General features: G+C 40.9%; 1 non-coding gene across 1 annotated transcript; it reads left to right on the top strand.

Annotated features, from left to right (window-relative positions):
• Window positions 1-5,901: 5,901 nt before the first annotated feature.
• LOC145354128 (U2 spliceosomal RNA) lies at window positions 5,902-6,090 on the top strand. The gene has a single exon (XR_013888807.1). It is a non-coding gene; the product is annotated as a U2 spliceosomal RNA (small nuclear RNA).
• Window positions 6,091-6,509: the final 419 nt, after the last annotated feature.

Genomic DNA, 6,509 nt, shown 5'->3' on the forward strand with positions numbered 1-6,509 from the left:
GCACAGGAAGAGGCCCTTCGTCCCATGATGTTGTGCCAAACATGAAGCCATATTAAACAATCCCTTCTGCCTGTCCTTGGTCCATATCCCTCTATTCCTGGCATAGTCATGTGCTTATCTAAAAGCCCCTTAAAAGCCCTTAGTCATAGTCACGAGGTTTACAGCATGGAAACAGGCCCTTTGGCCCAACTTGTCCATGCCGCCCTTTCTTTAAAACCTCTAAGCCAATCCCAATTGCCGGCATTTGGCCCATGTCATTCTTTACCCATCTTACCCATGTAACTATCTAAATGCTTTTTAAAAGATAACATTGTACCTGCCTCTATTACTACCACTGGCAGCTTGTTCCAGACACTCACCCTCTGTGTGAAAAAATTGCCCCTCTGGACTCTTTAGTATCTCTCCCCTCTCACCTTAAATCTATGCCCTTCAGCTTTATCGTATCTGTCTGCATCACCACCCTTGGCAGCACGTTCCAGACACCTACCACTCTCTGTGTGAAAAACCTTGCCCCCTAGCTCTTACAGGGCTAGCTCCAATTTTGAGATTGTGAAGGAGGAAACTAGGTTGGAAGATAGCACCACTGTGGTGCCAAGAACACCCACAGAGACATTTTATCATTACATGTACAGAAACATCAAAAGTCTAAAAAAAAATTAGGGTGTTTCCTCAAAGCGGATGCTTTTTTCTAATTTCACAAAATATGTGAATTTGATATGTTAGTAATTTCGTTAATCAATAAAATCTGTTCAGACGTAATCAAAGTGGCACAGGCCCACGATATTTCTTTCAAGAGCGTTCAGCAAAACTAAACGGTTGTATGTTTGAAGACAAAAAGAATCCAGACTTAGGAAAAAATAACTCAAAACATTTAGTTTACAGATTTCAACAGGCCAATCCAAGCTGAGTGCAAGGAAGTGTAACATTACACTATGATCACTCATTCCCCCCTCCCATTTATTTTCAGCCCCATAAAGACAGCATTTACTTCAAGTCAGGATAGCCCACACTGAATACATTTCTCCTGAACTGAGGCTAAAATGGGCATCTGACCAAGTTACTTCATGTTCCAGGAAGTTTTACATTACCTGCCCCACAAATGCACTGAATGTTAATTTTTAGCTGAGAACAGCAGGGACTGTGTGCCAGTCAGTTCAGTGGCTTCAAATTCATGGGTGTGTATTCACGGCAGGTAGTGTACGTTTGGCATTGCGCTGAATACATAAATACTTGTACTTCACTTTTTCCCTGGAATGTAATGCTAAAAACAATCAACCGTGCGTTTTTTTGAAATGGGGAAGTCCTCACTAGGTCTATTTACACTTGAAGAATACATTACTTTGGGAGCAATAAAAGAACTACTTTGTCCACAAAATTTTCCAACTGAAACTTAATGACAAATTAACAATTTAAGTACGATGTGTTTTAGACATGTCGTGAATATGAACACTAGGTTACAGTATACTACACCAAAGAGTTATCACCAGCACAGGCATGAGACAAAGAGACAAAGAAAGGCCAAAATGCATCCAAACTCTTTCTTAAATACAATCAGTAACTTGGTCTCCACAGCCTTATGTGGTTGAGAATTCCACAGATTCACCACCCTCTAATGGAAGAAATTTCTCCTCATTCCAGTTCTAAATAACCTACACTATATCCTGACATTGTGACCCCTTGTTCTAGATCCCCCAGCCAGGGGACGCATTTACCGGAATTTTACCACCTCGCCCGCCCAAGTCTTGTAAGATCCCATCTGAAGCCAACACAGAATGCCGTTCTGCGAGCCTCGCCCCACCCTAATTCTGGGGTGGACGTGCCAGTAAAATTCTGGCCATCATCCCTGCATCCAGTCTGTGTAGCCCTGTCAGGACTTCATACATTTCAATGAGATCCCCTCTTGTTCTACTAACCTCCAGTGAATATAAGTCTAGTGAATCCAATCTCTCATATGACAATCTTGCCATCCCACAGATCAATCTGGTGAACCTTTGCTGCATTCCCTCTATGGCAAGTTTATCTTTTATTGGGTAAGAAGACCAAATAAAATACTCTCGATGTGGTCTCACCAAGGCCTTGCTCACCAAGACCCTGTACAGCTGCAGTAAGACATCCTTGCTCCTGTACTCAAATTCTCTTGCAATTAAAGTCAATATATCAGTTACCATCCTAGCTGCTTGCTGCAGTTTCATGCTTGCTTTTAGTGTACCAGGACACCCAGGTCCCTTTGTACATCAATATTTCCCAATCTATCACCATTTTAATAAAAGTCTGTCAAACTGGTTCTCCATCTAAAGTGGATAACTTCACAATTATCACTATTATACTTCATCTGTTATGAATTTGCCACTCAATCAACTTGTCTAAATCACCTCGGGAGCCTTGTTCTTTCCTTGTGACCACTCACAATTAGCCCTAGTTTTGTGTTGTCAGCAAACTTGGAAATAATATATTTGATTCCCAAATCCAAATCGTTGCAATGTATTGCCAATTTATGTTATTGTTGATTACCAAATAACTTTGGAGACTTTGAACCTTTGAGCTATATTTGTTTATCACTGGACTGGTGGTCACAATAAGGATATAGTTGAAATAAATGGAACACAGTGCAAGCCAGCCCTGAATAAACTCACTCTTGCCAACTGACCTGGAATAACTGGGACTGCATTGTCTGATTTGCAAATTATTAGCTAACAGTTGAGCCACCATCAACAATTGCATACATTGTATGGAAATCAAGAGACTGATGATGTGATGTTAGATATTATTAGGATGGAGGAATTGAACATAAAATCAATGAAGAATGTGATGAAACCCCAAAGCTATTCAGTGACTAAAGTAAAATGCGTGCATGGCTATTGATAACCTCGTGAAGTCCCAGTTAAACAAAACAGATTGGAAGAAATGGATGCAAAATTCCCAAGTGATAAAAACCATGTTAAATGAAAACATCTGGAGCGTATTCCAACTGGCCGCAAGATTACACTGAATAAAATTGGACAAATCTCTGGAATCAACACTGTTTTATGTTGACAGTTCCTCAAAAATAAATGACGCACGGCAGTATGGCATCTGCAAAATCATAGCAACAAATGAAGAAAATAAAACAGAACGATTCATAAATGGAAGTGACCCAGGAAAAACATCCCCAAACACCAACAGAAGCAAATTTGTCTACAAACCAACATGTTGCGAGGAAGTCACTCGAGGTTACACACTTTCGTTATGAGATAGATCTGACAATGAACAATGGTTCACTGTTCATCATGCATCTGTTGTGAATTTTAAGAGAAGAATTGAATAGGTCTTTTTCAAAACAGATACATTGATCTTTATTGCAGTTTGACATTTTATCAATTCATAATGCCATCTCATCAAAGTTATAACTTGGGGTTTCTTTTCCCAAATAAGCCGAGTTCATATACAAATCCAGTCTCCCATGGACCTAAAGCTGCACCCTAATGTACACCATGAGTCAGACAGCATGCCTCAGGACTAACAGTTATTCTTACATTGTTGTATAGCACATCTGAGACCTTGGGGGAAACCTTTATTCTACCATCTACTCCAAAAGGCAGTGAAAGGCTGTCAAACTATTATATTCTATATATGACTGACAGTAAAATTTATTTTACAAATACAATTCTAACAGAAGAAGCAGGAAACTGACAACATTAAATCTTTAATCAGCTCAGAATACTTTAGTTTTGGGACGTGGTTCTTTGACAAACTAATAATTATGCAGAGTTATCATTTGGAAGTCTTGCAAAATTCATATTCACCATATGAAGCAAAACTGAGAAGTAGGCTGGAGTAATTTTCAGCAGCTAGAGCAATGACCTTATGCTTATAGAAGCTTTTCATGTCCAGGCGCCAATGTTAGAATTTAACTAGAATCATAGAATCCCTACAGTACAGAAGGAGGCCATTTAACCCATCGAGTCAGCACTGACAACAATCCTACCCAGGCCCTATCCCCATAACCCCACATATGTACACTGCTAATCTCTCTGACACTAAAGGCCAATTTAGTCAACCTAACCCGCACATTTTTAGACTATGGGAGAAAACCAGAGCACCTGGAGGACACCCTAGCAGACACGAGGAGAATGTGCAGACTCCGCACAGTCACCGAGTCAGTGCCCCAGTGCACTGAGGCAGCAAGTTTGGCATGTCCGCTATGACTCTCACCAACTTCTACAGGTGAACCATAGAAAGCATTCTTTCTGGTTGTATCACAGCTTGATATGGCTTCTGCTCTGTCCAAGACCACATTAACTACAAAGGGCTGTGAATGAAGCCCAGTCCATTACTCAAAACAGCCTGTATAGCACACAATAGCAATAATAAGTCGAATCATATCAGGTTAAAAACAAAGAAGACTCGATCCCTCTCAACAACAACTTGTGCTTATGTAACATGTTTATCAAAGTAAAGTCCCAAGTTACTTGACAGGAGCATTGTAGATCAAAATTTGACTCCAAACTGCATAAGGAGATATAGAGAAATGATCAAAAGTTTGGTTAAAAAGTTTCAAGGAGCATTTTAAAGGAGAAATGAGAAATAGTGAGGTGGAAAGGTTCAGGGAGGGTATTTCAAAGTTCAGGGTTTTAGCAGCAGAAGGAATGGCCACTGATGGCAGAATGATTAAACTCAGGAAAGTGCAAGAGGCCAGAATTAGAGGAGCACCGAATGTTCAGAGGGTTGTAGACCTAGAGAGGTTATATCACTGAATCCCCTGCTATCAACATCCTGGGAGTTACCATTGAGCAGAAACTGAACTGGACCAACCACATAAAAGCTGTGGCTACAAGAGCAGATTAGAGGCTGGAATTCTGTGACAAGTAACTCACCTCCTGACTCCCCAAAACCTGTCTACCATCTACAAGGCACATGTCAGGTGTGTGAGGGAATACTCTCCATTCGCCTCTATGGAGTGCAGCTCTAGCAGCACTGAAGAAGATCAGCACCATCTGAGACAAAATAGCAATTGGCACCCCATCCACAATCTTAAACATTCACTCTCTCCACCACAACAATGACAATAGTGTGTGGCATGTCCAAGATGTGCTGCAGTAACTCACCAAGGTTCCCTTGACACTCCCTTCCAAACAAACCTAGAAGGACAGGGGCAGCTGACACATGGGTACACCACCATTGCAAGTTTCTCTCCAACGCATACAGCTTTCTGACCGGGAAATATACACCATTTTTTTCACCATCGCTAGGTCAAAATCATGGATCTCCCTCTCTAACAGCACTGTGCGTATACTACACCGAGTGGACTGCAGCAATTCGCAAAGGCAGCTCACTACCACCTTGACATTGGCATTTAGCGGTGGGCAATAAATGTTGCTGGCAGTGCTCACAGCCCATGAACAAATTAATAAAAACCTTTTTTTTTTAATTGGCTTCATATTGTTGCTGCGGATGTTTGGATGACTCATTTGGCACACAGCTGCCTCTGATACGCCAGATCCATGTTCATGGCCAGGAACAGGAGATCTGAGGAAGTTCCTACCCTTGACCCTGCTCCCACCCTCAGTCCATCATTTGCCTTATAAGATATGGAGACAAATTCAATGTGGAAACCTAGCCAAAACAGCAATGACCTAACTTAACCCGGGTGGGGTGGGCTAAAGAAGAGTTTACAACAACTCCTAGGACAGGAAAGCTTTTAAGTGACACTAAAGTAAACTAAAGGAAAAAGAATGTCACTTTCTTACGAAAGGGCGATGCTGGACATACCTTTTAAATTGCATTGCGGCACACAGGACAACAAGCAAATCTTCACAATGCCAAATGTGTGTTGTTAAACAATTAATTGGGTACATTTATTTAATAGGGTTTTGAAGGTGACACAATAGAGTCCTCAGTCTGGAATAAAATGATCTACAAAATATCGCTTCTCGGTCTTTTGGCTAAGATCAAGTGTAGTATCGACATGCTGTACTTGGTTGAAGTCATTAGGTTACATTTTGGCTTCATTTGAAGCAATTTTTTAAAGCAGCAACTCGGTCTTTTGGCTAAGATGCAAATGAGATAAGCCTTGGAGGAGGAGCTATACCTACTCCAATCAGCTTGGATCATGTAGATCAAGCCCAGGACAGGAAGTGTCAGCTTGGATCGGGAATGTCTCAACTTGTTGGGACTCTGAATTGGATTGGATTGGATTTGTTTTGGTTGGATTGAATTGAACTAAAGAATAAAAAAAATCTACAAAATACCAAAACAAAACCACTGTGGATATCACTTTCATTTTTGACAACAAAGAATTCTAGTTCCATTTTGAACTGAGAAACTTCAGAAACTATGGAAGCCAGAAATAGCTTAAAAATTCATAGGGTTTTCCTTTGCAGCTTGATCGAGTGTGTGTACTAATCAGTATGCTTGTCACTGAGCATTGTAAGAACTTTCTTGTGCAAACTTGTGCACCAACACTGAGCCTGCTCAAGCTAAACATGGATCAGAGAATAGAATACCGAAGTCAGAGGCTCAAACTTGCAGAG

The sequence above is a fragment of the Carcharhinus amblyrhynchos genome, chromosome 16 (assembly GCF_965287045.1).
Source record: "Carcharhinus amblyrhynchos chromosome 16, sCarAmb.v2.hapA, whole genome shotgun sequence".
Taxonomy (NCBI): domain Eukaryota; kingdom Metazoa; phylum Chordata; class Chondrichthyes; order Carcharhiniformes; family Carcharhinidae; genus Carcharhinus; species Carcharhinus amblyrhynchos.